The 14,130-nt window shown below is 41.4% G+C and overlaps 1 long non-coding RNA gene across 3 annotated transcripts in view; it reads left to right on the top strand.

Moving 5' to 3' along the window:
• The window catches only part of LOC133385910 (uncharacterized), a 422,451-nt gene that overhangs the window by 75,067 nt on the left and 333,254 nt on the right, over nt 1-14,130 (top strand). Inside the window, exon 3 of one of the 3 annotated variants that reach the window (XR_009763007.1) lies at nt 12,056-12,389. The exons of the other annotated variants lie outside the window; for them this stretch is intronic. This is a non-coding gene — a long non-coding RNA (uncharacterized LOC133385910). Of the gene's footprint in view, nt 1-12,055; nt 12,390-14,130 lie in introns of those variants that run through there. 3 annotated transcript variants of the gene reach the window in all.

The raw sequence follows: 14,130 nt of genomic DNA on the forward strand, positions 1-14,130 counted from the left end.
ATAACTGTATCCCAGTATCTTTCCTTACAGAACAGACTCCGTGAATTGTGGAAAACTGCAGGATCCACCAAGACGGTGCCGCTTGAGGAACAAGTACATCCATATTGTCCGGGAGACTTTGTCTGGGCAAAGAAGTTCGTGAGGGGTGACTCTTTGCAGCCAAGATACACAGGACCGCACCAAGTCCTCCTAACTACACAAGCCGCTGTTTTCCTGGAAGGACGGAAATCGTGGATACACCATTCCCACGTAAAGCCCGCTGTGGTAACAGCGCCTCCTCCTCCCCAGGTTCCAAAACTACGCTTGCAGAGGAACGAGGACACAGGACAGTGGCAAGCGACTCAATTTCCCTTCCAAGACGCAGAGATTGAGTAAGAAATGTTCCACCAGGAAGGGAAGTTGTTGGCTTACGTATGGGCCGTTTGCGTTATGTTTCACCCAGCCTGGCTCATATGTTGCCCCCCCGGTGTGAAAATATGCAGCGAAAAGGACTATACCTATCTGAAGGACTTTGGGCGAACAATACCTAATACACGGGACTGTCCGGACCCTTTCCTATATGCTGTGGGAGGAATAGAAGAAGGGACAGTAAAAGCCGATATTGCTGGACGTTTGTGTCACAAAGCGGCTGTTGTACTACAGCACAATTATACAGGCAACTGGGTGGTACAATGCATCCGAGTGGAAATTGAATGGCCCATCAGACTAGCGCTCCGGTGCAGACAATACCGCCCTATGCCTAACCACGGCTGCCCCTCAAATTTAGATGTGAATACCATCAGAACAGAGTATAACATGATTACTTTTCAGGTACAGACCAATAAGGTCCAACCCAAGCCATCAGAAAGATCAAAGTTTTGTGTAGGCATTGGTATGCCATCCTGTTATACTTGGTTAACAGACAAATTGAATGCTCGAAAATCCGAACACGAGCAGGTAGCACTGGCTACACCAAAGGTAAAAACGATGGGTGGGTTTAAACAAAGAAACACCAAAATAGGCGATGGGTGGGATGGTAACACGTTCGTAGCATTACTGGAAGAAACAGCCCCCAAAAAGGGCACTTGTTATGTCTGCGCACACACACCACCACATGGACAGGCTGGAGTCCCCTTAACAGGGGCCCCTTTGCCGCTGAAAGAGTATCTTTCCTTCGCCTCACATTCCAGCTTACAGGAACTAGAGGGAGGGTTGATTCTAAGCGGACCCATCGCTAGATCTATCTGTGTAGGCAGTGGAAGCCAGCCGACGGGTGGAATGTTATGTGATGGCTTGATTTATTCAACACACCCGGGTAATTGGACTTTCATAAACGAAACACGTAGAGTAGAAGGCCTGACTTGGCTGTCTATCTGGCAACTTCTGTTACAGTTGACTTTTGCAGATCACCATTTAGTGCCTTTTCTTACGGATTTAGTGGATCATCAAACCCCAGCTGGACTCTGGTGGCTTTGTGGGCACTCAGCGGTAAGGAAACTGCCAATATCGGGTTCCTGGACCTGTACTTTGGGAAGGGTGGTACCAGGGCTTCGGGTCTCCCCCACTTTACCTACCCTGCGCCGCCGTAACAAAAGAGGCACAGGGGAGGCAGTGCTGAGAGGTTTTTTTCCTATGTATGGAGCAGCTAAAACTTATCAAGAACTCATAGAATTGTCTCAAGCCTTTGAGCGTTTTATGAATGATTCGGCTATTTCATTTACAGATTTGACAAATGAACAAGGCCAAATTAGAACTGTAGTCTTGCAAAACCGGCTCGCCCTGGACTTTTTATTAAGCTCCCACGGGGGGGTTTGTTCGCTGATAGGGAGCAAATGTTGTACCCATATCACAGATAGCAAGGCTGACGTTATTAAGCATATTAATGATATTGGAAACATCTATCAAGAGGTGGAACGCATTGGAAATTTTTCTTTGCTCTCGGGGTTTTCTGATTGGTTTTCTGCATGGCCCGACTGGCACAAAATCTTGCTGTACATTGGTATGGTGCTTGCCCTGCTGGTAACGGTCTGCTGTTGTTTGCAATGTATTCCCAACTTAATACAGCTGGGTTCGACCTGTGTGAGTAAACTGACTCTGGCCTATTCCCAAAAGGCGCAGCCAACCTACATGGAGATGGCTTTGAGACCGATCTGGCAGCCCAAATAAGGGAGTGCAGCTACCTGAGATACTAGTCAGTCTCTCAGGGCTGAAAGGGGGGAATTGTTAAGGATAATTTGTGATCTTCTGTTTTATGGTACTATAGTTCACTTAGGCTAACACCAGCTTGGGCTTTCTGGGAAATAGAACCAAAGTGGCCTTTATTTGGCTTTTGATATAAAATGTCGGTTTATTTCCTGGTGACCTGACCCTTACCTACATTCCAGTGGCTCGCATAATAAAAGCCGGTTTAAGCTGGAAACCTCCCTACTATGCATTTCTTTATCACATTCATGTAGCCTTGCTTATTGTTGCTAATGTGCCTTACACAAGAATGTCAAATGCTGTTCTTATGCCCCTCATATCCTTGAGTTGTTTTGTACCTTTGATATGCAAGCAAAGCAATATCATGTCTGTCTCCAGTTTAGGGGGCGCCCGGTTGCAGCTGGGCCTCCCCTCAATAGTTGTCTTTGTCTACTGTTACATAGTGCTTATCTCAAGGACATGTGAAATGTGCAGACATGGAGTCTGGAAGATAGTCTTGATGTTTCCAATTGTGCCCCTTTTCCTGTACCCCTTTACCTCCTTTCATATGCTCCTAGAACTGTAATTATTGGCAATTGCTTCTTTTGTTATTATGACGTACACCCGATATTGTAAACTTCGGGGTGAGCCTATATATTCTCCTGCACGCAAATAAACGAGGTTCCCATGCTCGCAAGCTTCGGCGTGTAAGTATTGGGTCCCCTTTGCAAAGGTTTTTGTCTTGTGTTACTTGGTCTCTGACAGTGGGTTCATTTGCACCCAGCTCCGCACTCTTCCCGGGTGTAATAAGAGAGTTGGGGAGACAGGGCGGCTTGCGTGTTGGGTTTGGACCTAACAGGATTACAGGTACTCTGTGAACATGGCTGATTTTTAATAAATTTCAACAGATTATGAGAATTCTGAGAGAAAAAAGTCCAAAAGGGCTCTGGGTTTTTCTCTCTCTCTCTCTTTAGACTTTGAACTCTCGATTCTTTCTGACTGTTTTGTTTATTGCCATGAAAATTGAGAGGTTTGTTAAGGAAGTGTTTCTGAGTTCAGGACTATAAGTTTTGTAAGGTTTTGTTTTGAAATGAGCTTATGGGAAGCATCAGAATGGCATGGGGGTATTTTCAATTTAACACTGCGGAATGTGAAAAATCCACGCTGGCTATAGTATGCAGCCACTCTTGTGGCTATAGTATACAGCCACTCTTGTGGCTGTATAAACGGGAGGAGAAAACAAATATAACTCCTTATTGGCTTAGAAAGGGGACAAGAACTACTGCAAGGAAACAGATACCTCTTTGAGGTATGTAACATTTTAAAGCATCTAATCTGCAAAAAAGTATCATTTGATATTATAAAGATGTTTTTAATAGATAATATATTTATTTGACTTTACAATCTATGTCCTGGATCCCACAGAGTCCTTCCATAGAGTAAGTGGGAGAGGAAAAGAGAGGTTTTACTGATTTCCTGCTCCCCCCTGCAGCTTCCTTCCATGCCACCTTCCACACAACTGTGGAGGGATCATCAACCCTCCAGAAGAGATAGGGTGCAGTGGAAGGGGACCAGGCCCATGAGCAGAACGTTGTTCACAGAACTCATATGCTTGTTTACTAACTTATTTCATATTGTATTGAGTTTATGTGCCTTCAAGTCAATCACGACTTATGGCGCCCCTATGAATCAGCGACCGCCAATAGCATCTGTCATGAACCACCCCGGTCAGATCTTGTAAGTTCAGGTCTGTGGCTTCCTTTATGGAATCAATCCATCTCTTGTTTGGCCTTCCTCTTTTTCTACTCCCTTCTGTTTTTCCCAGCATTATTGTCTTTTTTAGTGAATCAGGTCTTCTCATGATGTGTCCAAAGTATGATAACCTCGGTTTCATCATTTTAGCTTCTAGTGATAGTTCTGGTTTAATTTGTTCTAACACCCAATTATTTGTCTTTTTTGCAGTCCATGATATGCACAAAGCTCTCCTCCAACACCACATTTCAAATGAGTTGGTTTTTCTCTTACCCTCTTTTTTCACTGTCCAACTTTCACATCCATACATAGAGATCGGGACTACCATGGTCTGAATGATCCTGACTTTAGTGTTCAGTGATACATTTTTTCATTTGAGGACCTTTTCTAGTTCTCTAATAGCTGCCCTTCCCAGTCCTAGGCTTCTTCTGATTTCTTGACTATTGTCTCCATTTTGTGTGTGGGAGTTATTATCTATCTTTGCAAGTTATGAACAGTATTTTGAATATTCCTTTTAGTTGATAAAATGTTTCTAACAGAGGAATTTCAGATAGATTACAAAGAATGACCTCGATATATACACCAGTAACTAAATGCATTAAGGTTGACAAATAATTATGACTAGGTTGTTTCTGCTGAATTCACTTATTTCTCAGTATGCATGGAGTTATGTATATTGTAATAAGTACATGAGCAACACCACCAGTCTCTAGATGGTGCTGTCCCATATCATTAGCACTTAACTAAGGTTCTGTGTCATGTCCTGTAGTTGTTCTGTCTTGTCCATTGTTTTATGGTGTCTTGGAAACATTGATGTAGGGAGCAGTTCTGTGTTGAAGGCCTGTGCTGTTGGATTAACTGCCAGATCTCTAATAAAGTGCTTTGTTCTAAGCCAGTATTGAAAACACATGGGAGATAGGAAGAATTAATGTTTGATATGGGAAGTGGAGTAGAGTAAAATATTTGCCAAGTATTTGCCATTTGTCTAAACAGTGCAAAGTGGCCTATTTCAGAACTATTTTTGTGTTTATGTTCTACATGCTGTTATAGCCGCTATCACCCATGGTACACTCTGGGCCAAATGAGATATGATGCTAATACACGGTTAACAATTGTGCCTGTTGTTTTTTCAAACAATGAATAGCAGGAATTGGGAGACAGTTTTTGTTGGGACAGCCATGACCAGGGAGGGGAGGTTTCCACCTCCACTGGTGTCCTGATGAAAATACATGCTTATTGAAACTAGCGTAAGCTTTACTTCTGGGACTGCAAGCAAGCAGAAAGCCAATTTTCATCAGGGCTGTGACGAAGGAAATGTCCTTGTGAATGTGCTGTGGTTCCAACAAACATCACTTACCACATCGCCTCTTAATTTATTTTAAAGCACAGACTAATGATGCATTTAGTATTGTTGCATGCCTCCCCAATCTCCGAGCAGTGAGAATCCAGGGGTCCCTGAGCTTGCCCTGGGCTTGGTTTCCTTGGGAAGAAGGTCAGCGGAGACTCTGGTGTCTTTATGAAATATGGTTTGTTTATTTACACACATTCCAACCTGAGCTTAGGATGGAGGGGTTCAAGGCATCAGCAGTCCAATATCCAGCTTTCCCATCAGTGTTACAGGAGGCATCCTAAAGCCATGGTGCAGAGAGACAGCCTATCTGCCTGCCTCCAGTTCCCAGCCTTTCTCCAGACACACAGTTTGATCCTAACATGTGCAGTTTGGTCCTAACACAGAATTATAGAATCATAGAGTTGAAAAGGGCCTATAAGGCCATCAAGTCCAACCTCCTGCTCAATGCAGGAATCCAACTCAAAGCATACCAACAGGTGGCTGTCCAGCTGCCTCTTGAAGGCCTCCAGTGTTGGAGAGCCCACCACCTCCCTATGTAATTGGTTCCATTGTCATACCGCTCTAACAGTCAGAAGTTTTTCTTAATGTTCAGCTGAAATCTGGCTTCCTGTAACTTGAGCCCATTATTCTGTATCCTGCACTCTGGGATGATCAAGAAGAGATCCTAGCCCTCCTCTGTGTGACAACCTTTCATGTACTTGAAGAGTGCTATCATATCTCCCCTCAGTCTTCTCTTTTCCAGGCTAAACATGCCCAGTTCTTTCAGTCTCTCCTCGTAGGGTTTTGTTTCCAGTCCCCTGATCATCCTCATTGTCCTCCTCTGAAACCGTTCCAGTTTGTCTGCATCTTTCTTAAATATCTATCAGTTGTTTGTGTATGGGATTATTAGATGAGTTCTCCATCATTCATGGAGCCAGCAGGATTTATGCAGTTAGGTCAGCTCAGTCAGGAAGAAAGTTCCGACTCTTCAATTTGTCAGTTGGCTTTTACACAAATGTGTCACAATCTCATTAAATTTCTGCCACTTGATTTTATTGCTTTAATAATTTGTTGCAATATTTATGAAATGCTTTGATGGATCTAATTGGATATATCATATTATCCATCACAAATTAAATTACATAAGAAACAATAAATCAATCACATTCAAAATGGTTAAAAAAGAGACTAAAATTTGACATGCATATATCATTAATTTTAAAAATATTTTTGCTGGCTTGCAAAAGAGGGGTTTTTTTGTTCTTGATGCAGATACAACTCCTTTTGTTGTGTGAGAGAGCTATCTATTTTAGCCTTTAAAAATATCCCTGTGTTTTCCAAAGTCAGGAAATTTTGTGATGTAAGACTGCTCAAGAAGGCATGAAGTTAATAAATGCTTGTTTGGTTACAGTTCTATTCCTCCTTTCTTCCATCATGGAACTCAAGGCAGCATAAATAGGGTTCCTTCACTTCCTCCCATCCAGATATTTGCAGATCCACACCAGGTTAGCTTCACCAAACCTTCTGACTTCACACCATGCCCTTAATATATACTGTATATTGTCTTTTTTTTTTTAGGGCTTTCCCTCAGATTACATCAGTGCTTCCTGGTTCTCAGCAGGAAGCACTGATATACATTACCTTTGTGGTAGTTGAAGGAAATTTTGTGTTGAAATCTCTGCAGGTGGTGCTGGTCATTCATAAACGTTTAGGTAGAAAGTGGTGACTTTTGCAGAGTGACTTCTTTAAGAACATAAGAAGAGCCCTGCTGGATTAGACCAAGACCCATCTAGTCCAACGTCCTGTTATCATAGTGGCCAATCAGATTCCTATGAGAAGCCTGCAAGCAGGATATGAGGGCAACACTTCTTTCCCCACTTGTGTTCCCCAGCAACAGATATTCCAATACTGGATACAGTAGGGCCCTGCTTTACAGCGCTTCGCTTTACAGCATTCCACTAATACAGCGATTGTGAATTGTAGAAAGGCCCCGCTTTACAGCGCTTGTTCTGCTTTTACGGTGGTTTTTGGCGCCGGGCGCCATTTTGGTCAATGTAAGTCAATGGGATCGGCTTTACAGTGGTTTTCGCTTTACAGTGGGGGTCTGGAACGTAACCCGCTGTATGAGCGGGGCTCTACTGTACATGAGATAGTATACAGCCATCATCACTGGTAGCCATTGATAATGTTATCCTCCTTTTTTTTTCTAAACCATTTTTGAAGCTGTTCATGTTGGTTCTCATTGCTTGATCTTGTTGTAGCAAATTTCATATTTAATTATGTGCTGTGTGAAGAAGTGCTTCCTTTTGTCTGTCCTGAATCTTCCAATATTCAGCTTCATTGGATAACCCCTGGTTATGACAGAAGAAAAACTCTCTGTCCAGTTTTGCCATGCTATGCATATCTTATACATTTTTGTCATGTCCCTTTGCCTCCCATCCAGATATTTGCAGATATTTTTTCTCCAGAAATCCAGATTATTTTCACTCCAAACCAAAATGCCCATCCATATTTGTTGTAACCTTTTCAACATGCAGAGCCAGTGTGGTGTAGCGGTTGAAGTACTGGAGTAAGGCCATGGAGCCTTACTCAAATGGGTCATACTTCAAGTTGGACATAAAGCTCACTGGGTCACCTTTGGCCAGTCACTATCTGTCAGCTTAACCCATAGGGTTGTTAGGATAAAATGAAAATGCGGAGGAACCATGGATACTGCCTTGAGTGGGGTATAAATGTGGTAAATAATAAGCAAATTAATAAATCAGTAATAGGGGAGTTGCTCCAACCCTTTAATCACTGTGGCTCCCCTTTTGTATTCTAGTATTTTTTTCTGGTCCTGTCCTTCCTCTAGGGAGCTCAGGGCAGCAGACATAATATTCCCACCCCACTTGATCTTCTAAATAACCATGTGAACAGATAGGTTAGGCTGAGAAATTGTAATTGGTTCAAAGTGATCCAGTGAGCTTCATGGCCCAATAGAGATTTAAAGTCTGGTTTCCAGGATAACACTAACCCACTATGCTGTACCAGCTCCAGCATGAATACTGAAATGTAGTGATTAGGTACAATGTGCTATATCCAATAGGATACCTAATCACAAACATAAATATGAACAAGATATGTGATTATAAAATGGTTTCAATGGGTTGAGACTCAGACTAGTTTTTATATAACACTGAGATTAAATCAATTTATGCTTTATCACTTCACTTTGTTGGCATAACTTTCTAAGAGTTAGGGAAAACAGTTGATGTTCAGTCATTGGAATAAGTAGTACTGGCAGAAGACCTTGAAATAATATGAAACAGAGAGCTCCAGTTTCAGTTCTAATTACTCTACAAGAGGCACATTCTATAGCTGTAAGTAATAAGAGGGCTTATGGCATGAGCTGTAAAATAGGTGAAATAAAAGATTTAAATGAATGTCAAAAGCAGACATAGGTTAACTTTTATAACTGCAGACGATTAATTTTAGTACTGAAACTGTGTTCTATAATTTAGGATATTTTTTCTTTTCCAATATGAGCAGAGGGATGAACCTGGTCTTGTCTGTAGGGATGGGGGAGAAATTTAATGCAAACTTACCTAATTCACACTTCCCCAACAAATATGCAAGCCCATACACGGCCGTTCTTCACAATTTGCACTTCTCTGGATTTTGTGATCCAAAAAATGTGGACCAACCTGCATAGAGGGACATGTGCATAAAAATGCATGTATTAGTGAAGATAACACACAAAAATACATTGTATCAAGTAATATTGCAACTTAACTGTCAGAAAGGGAAGTAAGCCTGCCATCTCCTCATGTCACCCACTATTGGGTACACATCAAATGTTTCATATGTGCATGCTAAAAAAAGAGAGAAAGAAAGAAAGAGAGAAAGAAAGAAAGAAAGAACCCAGCTCAGACACAAAGATCAGCGGGTGGCTTAGGAGAAGTCTCACAGTTTAAAATACCTCCTAAGGTTGTTGTGAGGAATAGAATAACATCAACATCTCCCCCCAACTGTATCTACCCTTTCTACGTTGCCTCAGTGAACGAAAGGTGTGATACAAGTGTGGGAAGGGTCACATGATTAGTACTTAGAGAAGATACATTTAAGCCAAGTCTACAGAAGCATATGGGCATCATCTTTAGGCAAGAGCCACAAATGATATCCAGCATATTCCTGCAGACGTTTTACTCAAGATTTGGCCTACACATACCTCCTCTAAAAATTAATTATGGCTGCAATCCAATACACATTTACCCGTGATTAAGTCCCATTGAACCTGAGTAGATATATATTAGATAGCATCCCATGTGACATTTGCCCCTTTGCATTTTTCCCGTGCAGACACATTTCCTAAAAATATCATGGGAAGCAGGTGCACCCCACAAAGCCCTGTGCTGAGGCTATTACGGCCTTTTATTGTCCGATGGACCCTCAACTGAACTTCTGTTCAAGCTGAGAAGATAAATTGCACCATTGCTTTATGACATATGTATTTCCTGTAAAAGAGTAATAATATACCATATTTATGTTTTCAACTGGACAAAATGTGGTGACTCATATTCAGCACTTAATCCTCTTGAGTGCTGGGCTGGGCTGTTGCTTTTGTTCAGTATACTGCATTCTGCATAAGAAGTGAAATATGTCTTCACTGAAATTACTTTTTACGCTAACCAAGAAGAAAAAAAAGCAGAAAGGAGAAAAGATTACAGTAAGTTGTGGGACAACAATAGCTGTAAGGAATAGAGATGGCAATTCAGCATTTTTCAGTTTATGCCTGTCTTGTACGACAAAGTTTAAACTGTAATCCAATGGACAGGAATTGTTGAATCATCATTTTGCAGCTCGGTTGGGTTCAGCTGCCAAGCTGCCTTACCTGGTTCTGTAGCCTACAGCTGTTCCGTGATGCCTCATGCAAGCTTCTACATATGGCCTACGTTAATCATCAAGACAGATTACTGAATTCATGTACAGATATTAGAAAAGCCAATACTTATGTCAGGTCCAATCTGCACACCTGTTTGCTGCAATTTGTTATCACTGTTATGTGGTGATTAATAACACATTCAAATTGCTATGATAACATGTATAAATTCATAAATTTCCTGAAACAATGGTAATGGGGAATCAACAACAGAACTGGTTAATGATGTGATCTGTGGTGTGAATCTTTTCCAAACCTTTGTATTTAAAGTCAGAAAGAAGACAAAAGGGTCTCTTGTGGCACCTTACAGGCTATTCGCTTTTTAATCTTTCATGGACTAATGCCACAGTGAATGTGTTAGTTTTTAAGGTGCCACAAGCCTCTTTTTTGTCTGCTGTAACAGACTAAATGCTTACCTTCTAAAATGTGTCAGAACAAAGACAGTAGCAATTTGTTCACCAGGTGCGCTGAACAAAAAAAAGAAACCAGAGATTTAAACCGTTGTCAAGTCATTCAGCAGTGAAATTAGCTGCCTGCAAAGGCTGTGGAATGTGGTTTTGCTTAGAAATTTATGTTAAAAAGCAGAGATTTGTTGTATATTTCACCAATGGCCACATCCAGATGCTTCAAAGGGTTTATAACAAAACAAGATACTAACATTAGTTTGGATTGAGACGAAGTTCGTTGAACTTGTCCCCTCTTTAAATTAGATTGATTCCACGGTGACCTAAGTTCAACTAACCAAACCAGGCCAAATTCACACGGTACATTTATTCCACTATTATTCCACTTTAAACAGGCATGGCATTCCCCAAAGAATCCTGGAAAGTGTAGTTTGTGGAGGGTGCTGAGAGTTGTTAGGAGCACCCTATTCCCCTCACAGAGCAACAATTTCCAAAGTCCTCTAGGGGAGGGAGTGACTGTTAAACCACTCTGACAATTGGGGAGATAAGGAAAGTATTGCTTCTCTCTCACCTGAGAAACAACTGGGGTTCACACTTGAAGCTAACACTGTTCCTATGTTAAAAGGTGCTCCTTGTGGACAGAGGCCTGACCACTGACATTTCACTTAGATATCTGTATGTATTTATAGCCATTTTGTGGGCATTTTCAGAATTGGTAAGTAAATTTGTGGCAGCTGTAACTTGAGTGCAGTCTAACATGTTTAAGCCCCCACTGTGTCACATAGTTTCTACTAATCAGCCTATTTCTCCACTTCACATTGGCTCCATTTTGTTTGTGTGAATCTCACGTGATGCAAAACTAGCAGCTTTTCAAACCCTTAGTCTTTGACAGCACTTTGAAATGGGAGGGTCTGTCCTTTGTATAGGAATGTTGTCTTGTTTTGGTGTTGGGTATTTCTCATCCTTTAAATGCCATCTGAGCTTTCTGACATTTTTGGTTGCAATCTATTCAGAAACAATTAGCCATGGAATGGAGACTCTGGGTTTTAGCTAAGGGCTTCATTAACCTCTCTGAAGGCAGGAAAGCAGCAGTACTTCGCTGACTGTTAAATTACCCTGTGAGCAGCTATGATGATGTCTGAGGTAGCATTTTTCCTAATTTCCTGCAGACACTCCTTTCACTGTCTCATTTCTCTCCATCACTTCCCCTTTCATTATCAAATGGGTTGAACTAGGCTTGAAATACAAACTGCTAGAAGACAGATAAGTGCTGTGGGAACTGCTGATGTCTACATGGGAAAAACACATTATAGCATTGATTTTGCAGATTTCAAAGGGCATGTGGAGTCAGCAGGTTTAATTTTATCCTATAAACATATTAGTGCCAAGACCAGGAGTATTTAGTGTTCTGTTCAGAACACCAAGGACTTTTTTTTTCTTGGGAATGTGAAGCTTCTCAGAGACATCTAATTTATTTTCTCTCTTTTCTAGACTAAGCTGTTAAAGGCATTGTCCTTGAGAAGCCTAGTGTCACATTACAATGAAGAATGAGAGGATTACCCCCTGCTCTCCAGTTACTGTTCTACTAGGCCACTGGGTTCGGTATTCACTCCTCCTGAATTCTGGTTGAACCAGGACAATTTCTAGCTACATTATCTCTGGAATTGGGCCACATTTACCACATTATTCCACACCCTACGTTCTGCCCATCTCCTTTACCAGTGTCCACATCTGCATTGATAAAATGCTATGATTTTTTTTAAAAAAAGGAATGTTGATGTGATTCTATGTATGATTGCATCATGATTTTCTGTTTGTGTGGGGATTTATTGGGGGGAAATGCACTCCTGCACATTGGTCACACATTACACAAAAAGTCACTTGATAAAAGTATCCACAGCCACATCAAGAGTGCTTTTTATACTGTTATCAATGCACACAATTGCAAATGTGCATTAGTAAATCATAGCACAAAAAGAATCTGGATGCAATTGTTTGTTTATTTATTTATTTTATTTGTATCCCGCCCTTCCTCCCAGCAGGAGCCCAGGGCGGCAAACAAAGCACTAAAACACTTTAAAACATCATAAAAACAGATCTTAAAATACATTAAACAAGACAGCATTGAAAACATTAAAAAACTACTTTAAAAAAGGGTTAAAAACATTATTAAAAAACATATTAAACAATTCTGACACAGATGAAGACTGGAATAGGTCTCAACTTAAAAGGCTTCTTGAAATTGTTCTAGCAACATAGGCTATAGTAACCTTCTTTATACCAAGTCAGACCCTCTGGCTCAGTACCACTGCACTGACTAGCAGTGGCTTTCCATGGTTTCAGGGAGGGGACATTCCAAATTTTACCAGGGAATTGACTTGGGAACCTTTTGCATGCAAAGCACAAACACTTCCACTTGAACTATGATTCTTCCCATGCCTGTGAGCACATCAAAATGGTCTTTCTGCATGTTTTGTCACTGCACTGTCTCACATTGGTAATGCGAGAGAAGAAAGACCTACCGGGACTGAAGGAACACATTGATTCCACTTCAGAAAGGAGAGCAGTAATTTTTCTTACACGTGTAATATGGCTGAAGGGGAGAAGCAAATGTACGATATTCAAAAATAAATTTTTGTGATCTATGTACACATCACGTTTCATTGTGATGTCTCAAGGTTGAATAGAGATCACATGTGTATTGACCTTTCTCAAGAGGTCAAGCTGAGACTTGACGGATGGAGGATAGAGAGGGGTATGGGAGTGGAGATAGAAACCTGCCTACTGTACTCAGGTAGAACTTGTTGCTCTGCCCATTTTTGCATCTAGTCTCACCCACTACTGGCATGTGGCCCTCAGAAGGTTGCCCAGAAGGGAATTGGCTGTCAGGCTGAAAATGGTTTCCCATCTCTGCTCTAGTCCAACCACCTACTAAGTGCAGGACCTGCAATTCATGATGCAACTATAGCTGCCCTGGCAGACAGTCTTTTCAGCCCCTTGCTTAAATACATCTAGTGAGGAAGAGCCCACCACTCTTATAATTATGAATAGAAAGTTTCTCTTAATGTTCAGCTGAAAAATGTATCTGGGCAATTCCTTGCCTAGTTGGGCTCTCTAAAATAATAGAAAACAATTTTACTCCATCTTCGTCAGGGATGGTGTCAGGAAGGCTAAAGCTGAGAATGAGCTGAGGTTAGCAAGAGATGCCAAAAGCAAAAAAGTTTTCTTCGGGTGTACATCCAGAGTAACAGACAGAGAAAAGAAATGGTGGCACAGCTACTCAGTGAGGATGGCAAAATGATAACAGATGACAAAGAAAAGGCAGAAGTGCGCAATTCTTACTTTGGCTCAGTCTTCTCCCAAAAGAGGTCTATGATCCTCCTGGCAAATGTGAAGTGGAAGGGGCAGGATTGCAGTTTGAGATTGATAGAGAAATGATCAAGGAATACCTAATCACTTTGAACAAGTTCAAATCTGCAGGGCCCAAAGGTACTGGCTGAAGAATTCTCAGAACCACTGTCTATTATGTTTGCGAAATCATGGAGGAAGGTGAAGTGTCAGATGAC

The sequence above is a fragment of the Rhineura floridana genome, chromosome 5, assembly GCF_030035675.1.
Source record: "Rhineura floridana isolate rRhiFlo1 chromosome 5, rRhiFlo1.hap2, whole genome shotgun sequence".
Lineage (NCBI taxonomy): Eukaryota > Metazoa > Chordata > Lepidosauria > Squamata > Rhineuridae > Rhineura > Rhineura floridana.